The sequence below is a fragment of the Trichosurus vulpecula genome, chromosome 1 (genome assembly GCF_011100635.1).
Source record: "Trichosurus vulpecula isolate mTriVul1 chromosome 1, mTriVul1.pri, whole genome shotgun sequence".
Taxonomy (NCBI): domain Eukaryota; kingdom Metazoa; phylum Chordata; class Mammalia; order Diprotodontia; family Phalangeridae; genus Trichosurus; species Trichosurus vulpecula.
This window is the reverse complement of record NC_050573.1, coordinates 95,977,249-96,000,498: the sequence shown is the minus strand read 5'-3', so window position 1 is coordinate 96,000,498 and position 23,250 is coordinate 95,977,249. Positions and strand designations below refer to the sequence as shown.

The 23,250-nt window shown below is 37.6% G+C and overlaps 1 non-coding gene across 1 annotated transcript; it reads left to right on the top strand.

The window, feature by feature from the left end:
* The first annotated feature begins 22,582 nt into the window (after nucleotides 1-22,582).
* Nucleotides 22,583-22,655, top strand: TRNAQ-UUG. Its single transcript has one exon. It is a non-coding gene; the product is annotated as a tRNA-Gln (tRNA).
* Nucleotides 22,656-23,250: the final 595 nt, after the last annotated feature.

Sequence of the window (23,250 nt, the reverse complement as noted above, 5' to 3'; positions counted from 1 at the left end):
GTGGAAGCTGATGGCTTTGTTAGACAATGAAAAAATGAAACAAAGGAATGAAAAAAATAGAAGAAAAAGTGAAATATCTCATAGGAAAATACTACTGACCTGGAAAATAGATCCAGGAGATATAATTTAAGAATTATTATCTGAAAGGCATGATCAAATAAGGAGCCTAGACACCATATTTTGATAAATTATCATGAAAAACTGCCATGTTTTCCTAGAGCTAGAGGATAAAATAGAAATTGAGAAAATTCATTGATCACAAACTCAAGGAGATCCTAAAATGAAAATACCCAGGTACCCAGAAAATACGGTAGCCAGAAAGCAATTATTCAAAAACCATGGAGCCATAGTCAGGATCTCACAAGCTTTAGCAACTACCATATTAAAGGATTTGAGGTCTTTGAATATAATATTCCAGAAGACAAAAGAGGTGGGTTTGCAACCAAGAATAACCTACCCATATAATCCTTCAAGGGAAAAAAATAGATATTTGATAGAGCACTTCTAAGCAGTCCTGATGAAAGTAGTATATGATTGAATGGAATACAATTGTGGTAAATGAAATGACTAGAAAGATGATTTCAGAAAAACCTGGAAAAACTTATAGGAATCATTCAAAGTGAAGTGAGCAGAACCAGAAGAACAGTGTACACAGTAACAATAATATTGTAACAATAATCACCTGTAAAAGACTTAGATACTTCAATCAAGACAATGATCCAAGACATTTTCAAAGGATCCATGTTGAAAGATGCCATCCACCTTCAGAGGGAGAACTGATGAACTCTGAATGCTGACTGAAATATACTTTTTAAAACTTTCGTTATTTTCATTGTTTTTATATCCCTTTTTCTTTTGCAATGTGGCTAATGTGCAAATATGTTTTGGATGACTTTATGTGTATAATCAATATCAAATTGCTTGCCTTCTCAAAGAGGAGGGAGGGACATGAGGCAAAGAGAATTTATAATTTAATTTTTTAAGTTATTGTTTAAAAAAACTCTATGTGTAATTGGAAAATACTAATGAAATAAATAAAAACAGAATGAATGAATAGGCAAATAAATAAATAGGCAGATAAATAAATAATCATGAGCACAAATGGATTTGCCTGAGACTTTAAGATGTTATGTGACTTGTCTCGTGTCACACAGCCAGTATCTGTCAGAGATAAGACTCAAACAAAGGTTATCCTAACTCCAAGGCTGGCTTTCTATGCATAACATCACAATGTCTCTCTTAATGTTACTATTACCTCAGTTTTACCATGAAGAAACTAAGGTCCAGAGAAGGGAAATTATTTGCCAAAGGTCACAGAGGAAGGAAGTGGTAGAGCCAGATTTAAACCCAGTTTCAATGATTTCAAGTCCAGTACATATGACAAATCACAAATAAAAAGAGCTACATGACTATGAGCCATTATTGTTACCAAACAGAGATTTAAAATTCCATTTTGGAAGATATGTTAGCTAAAGCAATAATCTTCATCTTAGAAATTTTATCAATCCTTTGTACAAACGGAAAGACAGACATGAAAACATGGATCCTCATTCATTCATAAATGTTGGAACATAATGATGTCTTTAGAAGTAGGGCAGTTTAGCAGCAACAGCATTTGACTAGGAGTTAGGAGAACTGGGTTCAATTCTCAACTTTTTATCCTTCCTCATAGCTGTGTGACCCTCTCTCTCTGAACCTTGGTTTCCTCAATTGTAACATGAAAGATTTGGTCTAAATTTTTATAGGAGGAGCATAGTTTAGTGTGAAGGTGTCAAACATATAGCCATGGTCCATAGAGCTCCCAAGTGTGGTGGAACCACATTAAAATATAATTAGCAAATGCTAAGAAAATAATTAAAAATACAATTATATATGATGTATAGAGTTTAACCTTGAATCAAAAAGAAGAGTTCCAACCCTGTCCAGTCACTAGTTGGGTGACCATGAACAAATCACTTAACCTTTTTCAGTTTCCTCATTTGTAAAATGTGGATAATAACATCACTAACTTTCAGGTTTTTTAAAAAAAAATATATATGTATACACACACACACACACATACACACACACGCATGCATACATATTTGTGTCTAATAGTAGCTATCTCTAAGAGGTGCCAGGGGTGATGGGAAGGGAAAAAAAAGAAAATTACATAACATTATTATATATTTAAAAGGAATAACAAATTGCACATAATAGATTTGCAGTTTCATGTACTATCATCTTTTTTCTATTCTACTATGTTATGGAAATGCTTGCTTTATTTCTTACGTTCAGAATGAAATAATTAAAATTTAAAAATAGAAAAGAAAGTTACATGTTGAATTTGTTACATAGTTATAAAGAAAAGCAAGCTGTATAGAGACCTGAAGTTTTGCGTTAATCATTTTTTTTCTGTTCTACTACGCATATCAAAATGCCTATTTTGTTTGGTATTTGGTAAGTTTAGAATTTAAAAAAGAAAAAAAATAAGGCCTACTCAATTTATATGTGAAAAAAGAGATAAAACATTATATGCTAAATTCAACTCTTTCATACCCCTCAACCTTACTGCAGGTAAGAGAGGCAGCCTAGGCCATAGAGGAGATAGAGATGTGGATCTGAAGTCAGGAATACTTACTTGAATTCAAATCTGGTCTCAGGCACATGTGACCCTTGACAAGTCACTATTTGACTAAGTCTCAATATAATAATAATAGTACCTACTTCTAAGGGAATTGTTGTGAGGTTAAAATGAAATATTTGTAAACCTTAAAGCATTTTACTAATGCTGTCATCATCATCATCATTATAGTGTTACACAAATGTTAACTATTATTTTTATTGTTTTAAATTCATTTTGAGTTCTAGACACTCTAAGTCCTGAATCTGCTATAAATATCCCTGAGCCCTAGTTTATTCATTTGTAAAAAAAAAATCAAGGGTTTGGATTAGAAGCTCTCTAAGCCACCCTCGAGCTTCAGCCTTCTCTGATATTATTCTATGAGTTGTTCCTTATCATGAACGATGGTAAGCACATATATATATACATATATATATGTATATATATATATATATACACATGTATATATATATAGATAAATAGATAGATAGGTAGACAGACATATATGTATATGTATATACATATATACATATAGATAGATAGGTAGACAGACATATATATATATATATATATATGTGTGTGTGTGTGTGTGTGTGTGTGTGTGTGTGTGTGTATTTTTTTTTGAAGGAGATGAAAAACCTCTCGGTAATGTGAAAAATTTGAGTCCCTAGAGGTCTCTTTGGGAATCTCTTGAGTAAAACCTCTTCCCTAAAGCACCTCATTTTACATTTACTTTTGATTAACAACAACAATAAAAAATGCTAATAAATGTTCAAAAATCACTTTATATTAAATTTGTAGTTTCTCTTACTCATTCTGAGAGGATTAACTTCCTCTAATCTCAGTTTACCTTATGTCTGTGGTGGGAAAGCGTCTTCAGACTAGACACTTGTGTTTTGATGGTCTTTCTCTACACTGGCCTAGGTAACTAGTCTTTAACTATGATCTGAGTAGGATGTATTTAGCTCTTTTCCTGTTTCTTAGGGGAAATAATTAACTTGGTGAATTTCATAGCTACCTTACATAAAGACTAACAAACACATTCACTGTATTCTTATGTCAGTATGATTGAAACAGATTTAATCTCACTTCTGCAGTTACTTTTCTTGTCCCATTAATATAATAAGTTGCTTCAATTATATGATTCTACAACAGTTCATTGTGGATTGATTAATGCAGCATTGATTTTAGTTTGTTATTATAATTATTAATGTAGAAGTCATTAAGCTATTGCTTATCATGCCAGGTCAATTATTTTGACTAAACTGATGTGGTAGCCATGGACTGGTAACTGACGTATCAATAATTGTGATTATAGATTGATAGTAATTGCAATAGTGATGGTAAACTCAAAGCAACTCTACATTCATGAATCAATATTTAATTGTAGTAGCTGTCTTATATTAATGGAACAACCTAGTAATGGAAAGAGTAAGTTAATATCTGGTTTCATTTCTGTCTGTTAGATAGTATAATGTAGTAGAAAATACATAGGAGTAGAGGTTAAGGGACACAAATCTTTGCCCAAGCTTTGCTACTAGTTTGCTAACTAACTGTGTGACCTTGGGCCAATTACTTTCCACCTCTGGATCTCCTACCTCCCTTCTAAACAGAGGTTGTTGGATTAAATGATCTCTACATTTTCTCCTGCCTGTGGCATTCTATGATTGCACAAGTACTGTTTATGTCTTCTAGTGTCTATAAAAGTTCATTTTTCAAGACTATCTCTGAGTAGAGGAGAAGTTGCTAACAAAACAAGAGACAGAGGGGAACTACAGACTATAAAACTGATAATTCTGAATTCTTAAAAAATTTAAAAGACTTTCCCACTTCTTTCACTTTGATAGTGATTCCCCTGGGGAGTGGACATCAAAGCCGTATCAACCTCCTTCAACACAGAGCAATTCACATTTCACTGGCTCTAATTTCTTCCCCAAAAGACTTCTGAGGGAACATAATCGACCCTAGCTGAATTCTGGGAGTTTGCTTCCAGTAGGCTTGGTGGATCCACGTATAATGGGGCATCCTACCTGAGCCCCCTCTGTCCCTTGTTTACTTAGCTGAATACTAGTGCAAGATAAAGGCTATAATCCCAACCAGAGAAAAATTCCTCCTTTTGGTTTTCCTTGACACTGGGAAAAGAAGGGTGTGTGTTAGAAATGAGTTCTTCTGCAATTCTATGGATAAATTGGTGCAGACCTACAAGAGTGTGATGGGCAGTAAGCATATTGGGGCTTAGGGATTAGTCTTCTCTACTGTTCGTTCCTTGACTTTTCATCTTTTGTGGATTTTTGCTATCCTAGACAGTGAACACAAGTTTACTTAATCTATTTTTGAGAGATTTGCGAGGACATTAGGATTGGAGAAAATGTCTAGTCTTCCAATTAATTGGTCATGACCCAGAAGTCCATGGATTATTCTTTTATATATATGTTTTCACTTTTATAAGATTTTGAGTTCCAATTTTTTTCTCTCTCCCTCTCTCCCCTTTTCCCTCCCCTCCCCCCTCCTCAAGATGGCAAGCAAACTGATATAGGCTTTACGTACAATCATTTAAATATATGCATGAATTACTCTTGATGAACCTTTGCTGTGATTGTTGACATCCTTTCTAACTTTTTACAAGTAGTTCTTTAAAAATGAATTAAAGAATCCAATCAGGGATCAACTGACCATTTCTATTACTCTCCTCCATATTTTTGGTAAGATCACTGAAGGCAATTCAGTACTCATATATATGAAGTTCTTTCTGTACTCTGTGATTTATAGCAGTTTGTCTAGGCCTCATGTCTTGAACACATTAATGGAATCTGAAAGGTGAGTTATTGTTATTGTTAGGTGCTTGTTATTGTTATTAAGCAGTCACTAGAAAACTTTGCTAAGAATGTTGCATATAGAATTCATGAATCGGGTAAGAGATGAACCAGATGGTTTCTAATCTACTTTCCAACTTGAGTATTTTATGATTTTAAGACTCTCTGACCCTTAAGACTTTTCATAGAAGTGGTATAGTATGTGTATGTGTGTGTGTATGTATGCGTGTTTGTGTGTTTGTGTGTGTGTGTGTGTGTGTGTGTATTCTGGCTTCAAAAGAAAAAAAAAAGATCTGCATGAAATACCTTCCTTTTACACATACTGTCTATGAGACTTTGGTCAAGTTTCAACTTTTGGAACACATTGCTCACACATAGCCCACAGTGCTCCTGAGTGTAGCCAAAACCAGATTAAAATATAATTGAGAAGTATTTTACCAAGTAATAAAAATGGAATAAAATATAAATGCTTTACATTTTACAACCAAACTCATTATGCCTGCAGGTATCCTCACGTATGGTTTAATGCCCTGTACTTTCTGATAAGAGAGAAATGATGGCTAGAGAAGTGGGAGAAAGAAAATGTATCAGAACTTTGAGAAAGGGAAGTGGCACTCAGAACCCTGAGTTCATGTAATGGTTGTAAATGTATAGGCTTCCACAGTTACTGAGGTAAAGAGACACATATTTGTGACTAAACATTAGTTCATAAAATTTGTCCTTTGTTTTATTAAATACATTACACATTCAGTGTGAATAAGCCATGTGAAATGTAAATAATAAAGGATAGCCTGATAGTAACGTGCCTTATTAGAGGCACACTATTCAGGATAAAGGAGAAAATGTCACATCTGTTCCTTGCCTTGATCATAGCACAGCTGGAGTATTATTTTCATTTCTTGATGCATTTGAGAAGTGGCATTTACAAAATGGGTTAGAAGAGAGACGTGTGCCCGTGATGGGAAGGGGAGTGCAAATAATGTCATGTAAAGTTCTCTATAGAAATTAGAGACGTTCAACCAGGAGAAGAAATAACTTGGGATGGATATAGGAATGAGTGTTTGAAAGGTTTTGTCATGGAAGAGGGATATAGGTTCTAGCAGCATTATAACCTTAGCATATCTGAAACTGAACTCATTATCTTCCCCTCAAAATTGGCCTTTCTAGCAGCTTCTCCATTTCTGTTGATATCAATATCATCCCCACCCCACCCTACACTGTCCCTCACCAATGACATTTGGGTGACTGGCATTTCTCTAAAATGGTCAGAAAACATATCCTACCCACTAGCATTTCCTATTGAGATGTACAATATTTATAGTTTATCTCTTCAAAAATTATTTATTTTTAAAAGTTTTATTGCTATGTTTTGATCTTGTCCCATGGTCATTTCTCCTCAACAAACACCCTACCCATTGGCCCTAGCGCCTCCAAAATGAATCCTCCCAATGTAACAAAGGGAAAAAAAATATAGCCAACCTGCAAAGAGACCGCATCTGCCAGAATATACTAAATTACAAATCCAGTCCCTTACATCTCCTCTGAAAGGAGGGAAATATTTTTCATTATAATCTCCCCAGGACTGACATTGTTTGATAAGACAGCATTGTTTATCAGAAAGAGCACTGGGTTGTAGTCTAGGTAAGTCCTGGGTCTGACTGCTGACTGTTTGTACTTCCTGGTTATTTACCCACTCTGAGCTTCGGGCTCCATAAAATGAGGATAATAGCACTCAGTGCTAACTACACCCAGAGGCTTGTTGTGAGAATAAGGTGTTTTGCAAACTCTAAAGTGTTATATAAATTCTACCATTTTTATTGCCTGCATCACAGGGTTGCTAATGAAGAAAGCAATTTGTAAACTACAAAGCATTGTAGAAATGGGAGACAGTATTTTCTTTTGTGCTACCAGCACACAGGTGGAACTGAGCCAGAATCGTAACAAACTGTCAATTGAAGGAATAAGAATTCTTATTATGATTGGGCTGGATTCATAGTGAGCGTATCCCCAGCATCTGAGAATATAAGGAACTGAAAATATAAACAGCTAAGTAATGCTATGAATTGATGCAAACTTTTCTGTCTTTCCACACTTAGAAAACATGGGTTACTCAGATGCAGAGTTATCAATTGACTTGCTTCAAAAGAATTGTGAGTTGAAGCCCATTAAAAGGTAACCCAGTCCATCCTTTTGGTGACCTTCATACTCATGGCCTCATGGTTCGTGGCCTACAGGTCACTTCATTTGCTTCCAAATGTGTCAACAATGATTTCATCTGTACTAAAAGGGCCATTTTAAGAAAATGGAAAAGGCTTGCATGTCTAACTTCATGCTTGTGTGAACTTGTTAGCACCTTTTTTATTGGAGAAACTCATTTGGTTGTAAGAAAAAAAGATGAGGCTCGATAAAGTATAGTGTTAGGATAAGTAAATTGAAGCTATTATATTTTCCATTCTCTCAGCATCCTCCCAGCAATAATAGAGCCCTGACCTCTAAAACTGGGGGTCTTATTGCTTGCTTGCACTCATTACTATTGTGAGCTTTTGCTCATCGATCCTATTTGGGATGGAAACTTAAAAAAGCTTTCTAATAAGGTTTTGCCTCAATATTTTGGTATATGTTGATTTAATTTGTTTTCTCCATTTGATCTCTCAAACTGTGGGATTTATATACTTGTTTATCTTAGGGAAAAATTTATTTTGTTATTATTATTCCATAGACTGCCTTTCCCTCAAATTATCAAATATGCATTAATGAACTTAGTATTTCTCCTTTATTTCCATTTCCCCAACTTTCTATCTACACCGTAATTTAAACATTCTCCCATTGAGGATGTTCATCCTAGAAATGCCCATATCATGGAAAGAACAATGGATTTCTAATTCTAACTCTAGTTCTCAGATCAGCTACTCAGACACTTGGCTATCTTGGCTGAGTCACTGTAGTGTCACTTTTTGGGAACTCAGTTTCCTTACCTGGAGATGGGAATAATAATCCCTGCTCATCCCACCATGGAATGGAACAAATTAGAGAATGCATATGACAATGTACTATAATTAGAAATCACAATATCCCTGGAAAATATGTCACCTGGATCAACTCATTATAGTTAATTATAGAAACAGCATAGTATAGTGGATAGAAATATAGTGCCAAAACCAGGAAGATTTGACTTTGTATTTCACCTGACACTTACTGGCTTTATAATCACCTAATTTCTCAGTGCTTTCTAAATCTAAGATTATAAATTCCATGAGAGGGGCTGACCTACATTAGTAGATGGAGTTTTCTTATCTTAGATTTCCTTATACTGTTGAAATCATAGGTCATGTTCCTATCCCTACATTTAATTATAATAATATAATAGAGGAAAAAAAATTGTGTTACCTGTGATTCAGTTTAGCAAAATGCTCCAATAAGGGCCTACTCTGTGCAAATTCCTGGTAGATGCTGTTGACGCAAAGTTTGCCTCTACGTAAGGAAAATTTGAAAAGATTAAAATATAATATTGATATAATTCCAAAGCCATGCTATTAATTAGTAGACCTGTCTATATTAACTCCCCCTCTCATGTGACTGGAATAATCACAGTAATTATGAAGCCATGAATATAATTATAGCTAATGCCCTTACCCTCCCTATCATTATCTTAAGCACAATCATTCCTTGTTCCTTAGACATCTCTTTCAGCCCAGTATTGAAACCCACGATATGGGAATGGCTTAAATGCCTGTAAATCATGAGAATGTTTTCATGCATTATTGATTCTCTATTGTCAGTTACTACTTCATTATGTTTGGGGAGTTTATTATTTATAATAGTAACTGAGCTGCTTAGCAAGGTTAGCACAAATCAAGCCTGTTCTTCTCCAACTAGCTGTCACCCTTCTTTATGACCATTCAGGGAGTTTACATGATCATACCCCATTCTCAAACCTAAATTTAAAGTATATCACAAATAAACCTCTGAAATGTCAAATAAACCAAATACATTTCACATTTAGAATGTGTTCCATAGCCTTTAAACTTTGTTTCTTTGGAGGGTGCTAGTCAGATATGGATATCTCACTGGAGCACTTTGTCAAATGGCAGCCCTGAACTAGGACAACTTGTCTCTGCAGTGACTTCACTTATAAAATCCCTTTAAGGATGTTTTAAGTTTTATTCTTTTGTTTTGTTTTAAGTTTGCTTTTCCCCTTTTGTTTTGTGTTATTTTTGTACAGGCTTCTTGGTAAGAGTTTTCCTCCTTTCCATCTGCCTTCCTTGGCTCAGTCCTCTCTACTTTTTATTAGACTCAGGCTCACTCTATTTCAATTCCTTTTTTGTTTACCTCCCCCCACGCCGCACCACACATGATGCAGGTCAAATCCCTCCCTTCTTTTCTCTATGAGAGAGAGGCCAATGCCTCCATAGTATAATGACTTGAGAGGTCTGGCCTTGGAGACAGACCCATCTAGAACAGTCCTACCTCTGATAGATGCTGGTTATTTGACAGTGAGAAGTCACATAAGCAATCAGAGTCCCATGAAATTCTGTACAGCGAGATATTTCCCATCTGTCTTGGTAAAGAAAGCTTTCTTCCCAGGAGCACCTATGTTCATGAAATCATAAATCTATAACAAAAACCCATCAAATAAATAAATACCATCAAATTCCTTTCAAAGGCATTGATTATGAATCCATACCATTCTTAGGGTTTTTTTCTCCTTTTTTCCATGATTTTTTCTATTGTTACTTATTTGTTCAGTCTGTCCAAGATCATGTTCATTCCATCTACTACTCTGTCTACTCATCTCATCCTCTACCGTCCCCTTCTTTTTTCTTCAATATATCCCCAAATCAGGGTCTTTTCCAGTACGTTCCCTCTTCTCCTTACGTGGCTAAAGTATTTAAGGTTTACCTTCAGTATTTTGTCCTTCCAGTGAATAGCCTGAATTAATTTCTTTAAGTATTGACTCATTTGATCTCCTTGATGTCCAAAAGACCTAAAAAGTCTTCTCTAGCACCACAATTTGAAAGCATTGATTCTGAGGTTTTTGGCTTTCCTTATAGTCCAAATTTCACAGTCATATACATTACTGCTTGAAAAGCCATAGCTCAGATTATACAGACCTTTGTTGGCAAGGTGCTTTTTAGCATGAAGTCCAGATTTGCCACGGCTTTTCTTCCAAGGAATAAATGTCTCTTAATTTCATTACTGCAGTTGCCATTTGCAGTGATCTATGAACCCAGGAATAAAAAGAGACACTGCTTCCATTTCTTCTCCTTCTATTTCCCAGGAAGTGATGGAACTGGTTGCCAAGATCTTAATTTTGTTTTTTTTATGCTAAGCTTCAAGCCAACTTTTACACTTTCATCTTTCAACCTCAACAAGAAGTTTCTTAATTCTTCTTTACTTTCTGCCATCAGAGTGGTATTGTCTGAGTATCTGAGATTGTTGTTATCTTGCCCAGTAACCTTAATTCCAGCTTTTGATTCATCCAACCTGCCGTTTCTTGTGATAAACCCTGCATATCAGTTAAATAAATAAGGTGACAATATATAGCCTTACTGCATTCCTTTTCCAATCTTAAACCAACTAGTTGTTCCATGTTGCTTCTAACTGTTGCTTCTTGGCCTGCATACATATTCCTCAGGAGACAAGATGATCTGGTACTCCCATCTCTTTGAGAATTTTCTGCATTTTGTTGTTATCCACAATATCAAAGGTTTTAGTGTAGTCAATGAAGCAGAAGTAGATGTGTTATTTTTTGTTTTTGTTTTTGGTTTTGTTTTTTGTTTTATGGAACTCCTTTGCTTTCTCCATAATCAAGCAAATAGTGGTGATTTGGTCTCTAGTTCCTCTGCCTCTTTAAAAACCAGCCCGTTCTTCTGGTAATTCTCAGTTCACATATTGCTATAGCCTAATTTGTAGAATCTTCAGCACAATCTTGGTGGTATGTGAAATGAGCACAATTGTTCAGTAATTTGAACATTTTTTGGCATTGCCCTTCTTTAGGATTAGGACATAAACTGCTCTTTTCAAAGCCAGTGACTTCTGTTGAGTTTTTCAAATTTGCTGGCATATTGAGTACAGAAATTTAAAAGCATCATTTTTAGGATTTTAAATAGTTCAGCTGGAATTTCAGTGCTTCCCCTAGCCTTGCTCTTAGCAATGCTTCCTTAGGACCACTTGACTTCATTCTCCAAGATGTCTACCTCTAGATTAGTAACTGTGCCATTGTGGTTATTGGTGATGTTAAGATCTTTCTTTTATACTTCTCCTGTATATTCTTGCCACCTCTTCTTAATCTCTTCTGCTTCTGTTAAATTATTTCCTTTTTTCTTTTATCATGAACATTTTTGCAAGAAACTTTCCTTGTTATCTCTAATTTTTTTGGAAGAGATCTATCTTTCCCATTCTATTGTTTTCTTCTATTTCTTTGTATTGCTCATTTTAAAAAATCCTCATCTCTCCTTGCTATTCTCTAGATTTCCACATTCAGTTGGATATAGCTTTCTTTCTCTTTCCCCTTTATCTTTCGCTCTCCTTCTTTCCTTGGCTATTTGTAAAGCCTCATCAGAAAGCCATTTTGCTTTCTTGCTCTTCTTTTTCTTTTCTTTATTTTGGAGGGAGAAGGCATGGCAATTAGGATTAAATGACTTGCCCAAGGTCACATAGCTAGTAAATGTGGCAAGTGTCTGAGGCCAGTACTCTACTCACTACGCCACCTAGCTGTCCCTTGCTCTTCTTTTTCTTTGGAATATTTGTTTGTTTTTGTTTGTGGTGTTGTAGTTGTTGTTGCCTCCTGTATGATGTTGCAATCTCTGTCCATAGCTCTTCAGGCACTCTATCTACCACATCTAATCCCTTAAATCTATCACTTGCACTTAATGTTCTCAAGGGATGTTATTTAGGTCCTATTTATACAGTTTGATAGTTTTCCCTACTTTCTTCAATTTAGGTTTGAATTTGTCAAAAAGAAGCTCATGATCTGAACCACATTCAGTTCCAGGTCTTGTTTTAACTGACTGTATAGAACTTCTCTACCTTTGACTGCCAAGTATATAATCAATTTGATTTCAATATTGACCATCTGGTAATGTCCATGTATAGAGCCATCTTTTGGTCTGCTTTCCAGGAGGAGCTTCACAAAAGGCTTCTAAGGATTATTATATGAATATGTCTCTAGTGTAATCACCATTTTGATGTAATGAGGGACTAACCCATTCTTTGCAAGCAAACCCTGTGGGTTTTACCTGCCTGATGCAATTCCTCATGTAGATTTCAGAGTTTAGGTGGGTATTTGATAACTGTTTCTTATCTTTTTAACCATATGACAAAAGGAAGGCCTTTTATTGAGCCAGAACTGAGTTTTGATACAAAACCCTTCTTTTCCTTGGCTGCATGCATTCAAGTGTGAAGTATAAGCTGTTGTAGGTCTCTGAGTGAGACAAGGTTCTTTGTCCTTCACTGACCTGACAGAGGTTACCAGGAAACTATGTGAACATGGTGTTTCTGTAGCTTCTGTCTCTCTTGTCTTTTTTCCTGCTTTTAGATTAAGTTTTTTAATGGAGATGGCTGTTGCCCTGTGAGTTTTGAAAGGCTGAAAAATGAGATACCAGAGATGTAGGTACCATAGTTTAAATCAGTTTGCTAGCAGCCAAACACAGAGAGGCATTAATGTGGCCCCAAGTAAACTGCTTGATCCTACATTGCAATGGATTGGCAGCAAAATCAAGGGCTGTGTCCAGATGAGCTATTTAAAACTCTAAAAGATAATGCTATTAAAGAACTGTACTTTATGTGCCAGGAAATTTGGACAACTCAACAGTGGCCACTAGATTGGAAGAGAAGAGTTTATGTCCCAGTCCTAAAGAAGGGCAATGACAAAGAATGTTCACATTACTAAATAATTGAGCTTACTTCAGATATCAGCAAGGTTATCCTTAAGATTCTGCAAATTAGGCTTCAGTAAGATGTGAACTGAGAATTACCAGAAGAGCAGGCTGGTTTTCAGAGAGGCAGAGGAACTAGAGACCAAATTGCCACCATTTGCTGGATTATGGAGAAAGCAAAGGAGTTCCAGAGGAAAACATCACTTCCACATCATTGACTACACTAAAACCTTATGTAGATAACAACAAAATGTGGGAAGAGATAGTAAATGGGAGATAGGAGTACCATATCATCTTACTTGTCTCCTGAGGAACATGTATGCAGGCCAAGAAGCAACAACTAGAAGCAACATGGAACAAGTGGTTGGTTTAAGATTACAAAAGGAGTACAGTAAGGCTCTATACTGTCACCTTATTTATTTAAGTGATATGCAGGGCATATAATGATAAATGGCAGGCAGGATGTTTCAAAAGCTAGAATTAAGGCTATTGGGAGAAATGTCAATAATCTCAGACATGTAGAGGATACCACTCTGATGGCAAAAACTGAAGAAGAAATAAGAAGCCTCTTGTTGAGGGTGAAAGAGGGGTGTGTAAAAGTTGCTTGAAGTTTAACATTAAAAAAAACAAAACAAAGATCTAGGCAACCAGTTCCATTGTTGTGTTGGCAACCAAAAATGGGCTCCTTAGCACTTAGTCAACAAGTGGCCTTGACTAGTTTGGCTTTTTCCCCTGAACTGAATGCTGTTTGTATGTTGGACTGGAGTAAGCTTGTCGGCCCCTTCACCTTGCTTCCCTTGCTTAAGCTGATGGAAAGAACCTGTGCTTTCCTGGTCAACCCCTTCACCTTGCTTAAGCAGATTGAAAGAACCTGTGCTTTCCCCGGCGTACCTTACACCCCCCCCCCCCCCCCCCCCCCCCCGCAGAAGCTGGATGGTTAAAAGCAGCTCCCGTTGGAGCCAGAGGCTGCTACAGCTACAGCCGCAGCCGCAGCCACAGCCACAGCCACAGCCACAGCCACAGCCACAGTCACAGCCACAGCCACAGCCACAGCTGAAGCAGGAGCTGCCAGTAGCAGAGCTGACCTACGGGAGGAAGCTGAACAAAGACTTCAGGCCAGTGGGTAATCTTTTTACCATAGAGGGGGAAGCATGATTTTGCTTTACGCAATCATGCTTCTCTGTAGCCTCCTGGTTACTCTTTCAAGGCGTACTTATTGGGCCTGGAAGCTTTTGATCAATATATCAAAATGGGGTTGCTGGTTCATGGGTTGGTTACTGTGGAGCCTAAATATATGTTTTGATTCTTCTGCCTTCTACTTTGAGAGTTTCTTATATCTGGCGGTTCCGAACCTTTCAGACATGTTTATGATCCTCTTTGAGATTATAAACTCTGCCCTCCTAATACAATTGTTCCCTGGGAAATAGAGGGAGAAGAAACAGAAACAGCATCAATTTATATTCTTAGGCTCAAAGATCACTGCAGATGGCAACTGCAGACATGAAATTAAAAGAAGCTTGCTCCTTGGAAGGAAAGCTATGGCAAGCCTGGATAGCACACTAAAAAGCAGAGATATCACCTTGCATACAAAGATCTATATAGTCTAAGCTATGTTTTTTCCCAATAGTAATGTGTATGACTGTGAGAGTTGGACTATAAGGAAAGCTAAGCATGGCAGATCAGTCAATACTTAAAGAAATGAACTCAGGCTATTCATTGGAAGGTCAAATACTGCAGATAAATACTTTGACTACATAATGGGAAGATAGAACTTATTGGAAAAGACCCCGATTTTGGGAAAGATTGAAGGCCAAAGGAAAAGGCTATGGCCAAGAATGAGATGGCTAGAAAGTACCATGGAAATAACAAAAATGCTCTTGGACAGGCTTCAAGAGCTAATGAAGGAGAGAGATGCCTAGCATGCTCATGAAGAGCCAGACATGACTGAAAAACTGAACAACATGATCTCACTGCCTATAGGGAATGTGATATCACAATTGAAACTTCTATTGAATTTCTGGTTCATTTAACCAAAAAAAGATTTTTTTCTATTTTGTCCAATGTATTTTTAAAAAAAATTAGTCAATTTTTCTTTTACTTCTCTAATTTGGCTTTTAAAATATTCCTTGAGCTCTTCCAAGAAGCTTTTGGGCTTGAGATCAGTTTATATTCCTTTTGGGGGTTTCAGATGTGTGTATAGTGTCAATGCTGTCCTCTTCTGAATTTGTATTTTGATATTCCCTGTCCCCAGTGAGAGCCTATGCTCTTTTCTTTTCTAATTTGCTTCTTTATGATTGCCTTTTTCCTGACTTTTAAAGTGGATCTCTGCTTCTGGAGCCCGGGAGGGTCTGTCCCAAGCTTCTTGTGCCAGAAGCTAGGGGCCTGGTTACTGGCTTTGTGTGCTGTGGTCTCTGGTTCTGTCAGCTGGAATGTCTCCTGTCCTGCACTAGTCCCCTTCAGCCACAGCAAGAGGGAACCTTCCTGTCAATCTCTCTAGATTCCTGAGCTGTACCTCTACTGTTGGCCCCACTATTCCAGGATTTTCCCTGGGGCAATATTCTCTGGGTTTTCAAGGTCAACAAAGAGGGGATGAGAGCACTTATGATTTACTCCACCATCTTGATTGCCAGAAGTTCAAGTAGGTGACTTTCAAACATTTAATCTGTGGGCTGATAGTTCCAGGAGTAGCTGCTGCCACTGCCACAGGCCCTGTGCTTTACTTTCACCCAGGTATGACAGAGTCCTGTACTGTCCTGAGAGATTTGGGAATTGCCACTGCATTTTACCTAGAATCCTGCATGTTTCTGGAGCATTTTGACTGTGAAGGAACTGAAAAATAAGAAATCCAAAGATTAATGAAGTTACATGCAAAGATGGATGATTAAGAAGCTATGCTGGTTCCTCATGCTTCTTATATTAGGACTAGATTAGTCTGATTGTCACCCCTGTAAACCTAACCCTAACCCTGTGATAGGAAACAGGGAGCACGAGAAGGTTGAGACCTGACAGAAGGGTAATGTGCAAGAAGGTGGAGAGAGATATAATTACATGGGCCAACAGATTGTGATTGTTCAGTCTACCAACCAGACATCAATCTCTAGCACCTATGTTTCTTCTGATTCCCTAATATACTTCACTGGAGGGTAGGGATCTCTTTACCTGTCTAAACACTTAAATTCTTTATTCTCCTCTGACTGGTTAGTGGGGAGTGACGGTGGGAGCAGGGTTGGAGAAATTTAGCTTCTCTGTGGCCAACGTGGCCTGTAAGTGGTAGTTTTTTTTTTCCTTTAAATGTTTGATTGTGATCGAATGCTACCTAAAATTACTATTAAAGTATATTGCCATTTACAATGTTCATAGTAAAATCTAATTAATACATCATTTAAAGTTGAGAAAAAGAGAGAAGTTAATCCAAAAGTGAAAGAGGATATCCCTCATCTTAGGCTGAAATTTGGGAGTAGAAGGGATTGGATTCCTGAAATTTTGACTATCTTTGAACTACTCATACCCCAGACTCCTTATGAAGCTGGAGAGACTTTATAAGGAAATGAACAAGTAGCCATGAAAACTTAGAGGATGACACATTTATTCAGATAATAATATATCCTCCACACAGCACCTAACCAATGGCCTACCAGAATAGAGTCTAGATTATTTCCAGTTGTTTACTTATGGTTAGAGCTGCTTGCTTGATAGAAGAACTACTCTGATAAATTAAAGATTAGTTTCATTTGTTCGTCATGGGTTTCCAAGAGGTGGTATAGCATAGTGGCCTTAGAACAAGCAGACATACATTCAAGGGCTCCTTCTAATACATACTAGTTGTGTGACTCTAAACAAGTCACTTAATTCTTGAATGCCTCAGCAAGCTTCCATAAGTCATAGCAGTAATTCATAGAGTGACTTTGCCCCTAGCGATTAGTATAGGGAATTCCCTGTACAAGTGAAATCATAGATCCAGACCAAATCAAAGTGTTGTGTAAGGCAGTCATAAAATCAATACATCAGAGCATGAATCCCCTTTAAAACATCCTCATGAGTGATCTTACAGCTTCCATATAACTGCCTCCATGGATAGGTGATTTATGACTGTTTGCTGTGGCACTTTGAGAAAACTGGAGGATATTGTAGTAGACTTGGGACTGTGAGGTATTGGTTAAAATCCAGATTCATGTTTTCTCTCTTTGTGCCTATAAACATGCCATGCAACCCTTCAAAACCTTATCAGTGAAATGGTGCTTAAAATAAGCACAGTGTATAATTCACAGGGTTGAGTCCTTCAGACTATTCACAAATATTTGTTAAAGGCCTACTGTGTACCAGACACTGTTCAAAGTACCAAAAAAACCCAACAAAGACAAAAGTGAGTGACAGAATTCAATGAGTTTACATTCTTTATAGAAAGATAATAATATAAATAAGTGTAAGCAAATACTGGGCAGTTTTTGAGGGGGAAGTCACTGGTGGTAGGGGAGTGGCAAGTAAAGATCTCATGTAAGATGTAATATTGAGTTAAGCTTTAAGAGGCTGAGGAGAGTGCATTCCAGGAATGGAAGACAATCCATGCAAAAGCACAGGGGTGGGAGATGTAAAATTGTGTAGAAGGAATAAGAAAAAGGTCAGTATGGCTGTGTATCAAGTGCATAAAGGGGAGTAATATTCCCAGTGATCACAGGTCCAGACCAAATCAAAGGGTTGTTAAAGGCAGTCATAGGGCTGAAAGATCATTTGGAACCAGGTGCTGAAGGGTTTTAAATACTAAATAGACAAGTTTGTAGAGGCAACAGAGAGCCAATGGAGTTCTTTGAATGGAAAGTGTCATGGCCAGGCCTGTGAATTTTCAGATCTTAAAGCATCATATAAATGGAAGTTATTTCCATTGTGAAAAAAGTAAAAAACCCAACCTTTTCTAGTGTACTGAGATGAAATTTGCCTGCCTCTCTGTAACTTTCATGCACTGTTCCCACTTAAGTTCTCTGAGGAAAAGAAAAAATCAAATTTCTTTCTTAGGAAATCTTTAAACATCTTCTCCTTCCTGTACCTGCATCTGAGCTAAATTACCCAGTTCCTTCAAGCTGGGACTATTCATGGTCAGTCTCTAATAGTGTTAGCATGATGACGTGGAAGCTTGCTTAAAAAAAGTTACAAACCAACTTTGGAAGCCATGGCCAGCAAATGCGTACTGGAGTGGAAGAGCAACTGATCTCACTCAGTCTGACAGGTCTAATGTTAAATTGGCAACGACTTTGACAAAAGGCTCCAGGGAGGCGAGGACAGATTCAATACTTAAAAACTCTACAGATGCTTTTGCACAGCTGGGGAATTCATAACAAAGTCATTGAGAGCCTGTCCTAAGCGTACAAACCATCTGGATGCTGGCTTTGTCCCTCTTTAACTCACCACACCTGCTGTCTTATCTTTTATAAACAATGCCCTGCTACTTCCTGAGCAATTTCCCCTTTCCAAATGCTTTCATGTGAAGGTAAGCGGAGCAGCATTTGGAGGAAGGAGCGTTCTCCAAGGGCTTCTGTAGTCAGGGAAAGCTTCCTGGAAAAGATGGAAATGGAGCTGCCCCCAGGAAGACAAGAAAAAATGTTGCATTTGCCAGCCTTAAATCTTGTCTCTGACTCTTCCAACTGTGGATACAAACTCCCCGTGCTGGGGCTGAGCTGCTGGTAATTCTTCCATTCCTAACTTTAAAAGAGTGGTATGAGAAATATGATTTGTTACCTTGAAGCATTATATAAAGTAAACATGAGCTGGAGAGTACTTCAACAAATGGATATTCTGGGTATGAAGGAAAGGGAGAGAGGTAGAAATGTATAGGAGAGGAAATTACAAGAGAACAAGAAAACCAGCTTGAATGAAAAGAGGGTTCATGAAAAAAATAGGAAGAATAAGCATGGAGAGATAGATAGACTGGGCTAGACAGTGGGAAAAATTGTGAATAGCAAGAAAGTAAATGAGGGTGGGAAAATTTGAATAGCAGAAACGTAAATGGGGGAAGGGAAACAGCACATTCTACTACTCATGCAAATTTTCAGGGCTGAATGTAGCCTGAAAAGCATTGAGCTGGAAATCAGCAAGTCTGAATTTGGACTTGTCTCTGAGGCTTAATAACTACATGACCTAGAATAAGTCACAAAATTGCTTTTGGATGGCTCTAGAGTTGTAAAATGAGGATGGGCAGTGATGTGGCGCAGTGAGAGAGCACTGGGTTTAGAATCAGGAAAACTCTTCCTGAATTCAAATCTGGCCTCAGACACTTACTAGCTGTGTGACCCTGGGCAAGTCATTTAACCCTGTTTGCCTCAATTTCCTCATCTATAAATTGAGCTGAAGAAGGAAATGGCAAACGACTCCAGTATCTTTGCCAAGAAAACCCCAAATGGGGTCATGAAGAATTAGACACAACTGAAAAATGAATGAACAATGACAATATGTATCTACATTAATGTATTGGTATATACATGAAGACACACACATTTATCAAGAAAGAGAGAGGGAGGGAGAGAGAGAGAGAGAGAGAGAGAGAGAGAGAGAGAGAGAGAGATCATGTAGGAACCACTATCAAGAATCAGAAAATATATTTTAGGGTGATACTTGAGCTGAAATAGTGGGAAGGCTTAAGAAGATAGCAGAATGGCAGGATCAAACGGAGGTCGTTGGTTGTTTGCTTTTTCTTATTTTGCTTGTTTGTTTTGGATAGGGATGCCTGGTATATCATTTTTATCATCATCATCACATAACCACCAACAGAGCACTGAAAATCACTGTTCTGACTAAGATTATGAACTCAAAGCTAGAATCTAATGTCCCAAACAAACTAGGCATTTATTTCAGATTTTAGTCAGCACTTACTCTCTTGAGAAATAAAGACATGAATGGAGATTTACTTGGCTAATAAAGTTGTGATAATGCCCATAACTATTCATTACTCTTGTCTTGCGTATATCAGTCAAAGGTACTTGTTCTCTATCCGTTAGCTCCTGACAGCAGTGTTGGAATCACTATTTATACACTTATGAAAACATTTCTCTCCATTGTTGACGAGGTCTATTTTGTACCGGGGTCTTTGGATCATCTTTTCTCATCTGCTGCTGCTTGACGTAATGAAGAAATCCATTCTCCATTGTGATAGATTGCACAGTAATTTTATTATTTTCTTTTCCTTTTCCCTCTTTGAGTCATGGGAGGTGTGAACTTCAGGGTTTTATTGCTTAAACAGCAATGGATGCAGAAGAATGAGGCCAGAAGACTTTGTTTTCTCACTGGCTGCAGCTTCAGAAATGGAAGCAGAGAAATGTAGAACTGCAAAGTGACCACAGAGCATAGAACACTACAGCATGGATCACTGAGTCCTGAGGACTTGCGAGATGGAATACCAGAGCCTGAAACATTCAAACTCTGGAATAACACAGGATTCTATTAACTATGCAAAGGGTCTTGTTCAGTCAGCCAGGTGTTTCAAAGGATAGAGAACTGGACGTAGATCGGAATTCAAATCTGGCTTCAGACACTAACTAAATGTGTGACCCTTAGCCATTGTCTGCCTCAGTTTTCTCATCTGTAAAATGGAAATAATTGTAATAATTATAATAATCTATAAAATGGGCAGCTAGGTGGTAGAGTGGATAGAGTGCCATGCCTGGAGTCGGGGAGACTCCTCTTCATGAGCTCAAATATGACTTTAGACACTTACTAGCTGTGTGATCTCCAGGCAAGTCACTTAATCCTATTTGCCTCAGTTCCTCATCTGTAAAATGAGAAGGAAAAGGTAAAGTACTCCAGTATTTTTGCCAAGAAAACCCCAAATTTGGTCATGAGGAATCAGATACAAATGAACAACTACAACAAAAGGGATCATTGTGAAGATCAATTGATATGATATTTATAAAGTACTTTGCCAATTATAAAGTGCTACATAAATGCTATTTTTATTAATAATACTAATAATATCCAAGCACATATATAAGCTGCTTCTTGTTCTTGTTGTTCAGTGATGTCCATATCATTGTGACGCCATATGAGATTTTCTTGGCAGAGATGCCGCAGTAGTTTGCCATTTCCTTCTCTAAATGAATTAGGCAAACAGAAGTTAAGTGACTTGCCCAGGGTCACACAGTAAATGTCTGAGGCAAGATTTTAACTCAGATTTTTCTTATTCCATGCCCAGTGTTTTATCCACAGAGACATCTAGCAGTGTCCTGTATAAGATGCTACAGTGTTTAAAATGCACTTTCTTCATAATAGTGTAACACATATTTTAATCCCCATTTTCCAGATGAGAAAACTGAGACTGTAATTGGTTAAATAACTCTACTATAGCCATGTGTAATAAATAATAGCAAATATTAGGCCCAAGGGTTAAGGAGAAAGGATGGGGAGAGACTGGGTTTGATCCAACATCTAGAGAAATGGGTTAAGCTTTTTCTCACAGCCTTTGGCTCTTTTATCTCTTGCTTTTCTACTCCTTTTCCAGCAACCTTCTTTCCTGGAAGATGTCACCCGTGACCTTCTCTTCTGATGGGTGAGTCCCTGGTATGGGGTTGCTGGGCACCACCATTTTGTGTGGTACCCAGCTATGCTCACTGTGATCCTGGATCCACTTCTCATTCTCCAGTGTTTTCTATTTTCAACCAGCAGCCCTGACTTCAGGCGGGTACCACTACTATCCCTTTTCCAGTTCTCTCTTATGTATGGTCATTAGAATGTAAGTTCAATAGTAGAAGCTGTCTTTTTTGCTTGTATTTATATGTACAGCATTTAGCACAATTCCTTGTACATTGCAAATTATTAATTTTTATCTTTCTATGTGTCTGGACAAGTCAAGTCAACATGAACTTCTTAAGCACCCACCATGTGCCTGGCACTGTGATAAGCCTTGGATAGATCTCTCTAGCCATCTATCATGCATCTATCTACTTAAAATCTATCTACCATATATCCATACATTTCATCTCTATCTTTAATTTATTTCTGTCTTTCTATCAGATATCCATTTATCCCATCTATCTATGTCATCTATCCACTCATTCTCTCCCCCCACCCTTTATCTATCTATCTACCATCTACCATTTATAACTTTGTGTGCTCTGTCTTTATGTCCTTATTCTGGAGTTCTGGAGAAAATTATTTTAAAGTTAGATTTTGGTTCAGATCAAGAATCTCTCCAAAAGAGGGAAGAGAAAAGTATAGTCCCATGGGATGTGCTTTAGCCAAAGGAGACCAAGGTAAATGCCATTTGTCCTTTTTACGTATCTAACTAGCAAGTGGTAAAACTAGAGTGGGCCTGGATAGCTCAGTCAGTAGAGCATCAGCCTTTGAATCTGAGGGTCCAGGGTTAAAGTCCCTGCTTAGGCAAGCACAAATCTTTTGGAGTGTAGTATGTGTAAAGGGAAGACTAGCATCTTTGGTGTGAAAGCTGGCAAACCCTTTTCAGGGCTGCTTTCCACCTTTGATGTCCTCTTGAGTCACTGAAGTCTCACCTGTGGTTCTAAGAAGCTATAGCATATACATTGTCCACACCCCAGTAAACAGTCTTGGCAGATGGGCTAAACCAGGTTGTGGGTAACCAAACAAGGCCCTCAAATCTGGTCTGTGAGTTAAAGAAGTGTCTACCCCAATCATGTGAAGACTTTCCTCCTTGATATTGGTGGGTGAGAACAATTTGTTCCAAGGGCCAGCTTGGTTACATATCTGAAGACATCAAGGTCATCCACTGCATCCTGAGCCATCACCAATCATCTTGACTTTTGTCCTGCCGCTGGAATTTAATGACTCTGGAAGAGAGAGTGAGGCTGATGACTTGGCTCACCTTGGCCTCATTTAAATCCAGTTTATGAGCAAATCCAAAGAAATCACCCATGCTCTTTTACGTTTTTTACTTATCTCAAAGTCCTGTGGTAACTAGCAAGTGATGAAGTAGCAGGTGTGGATACACTGGGAGCTGATAGAA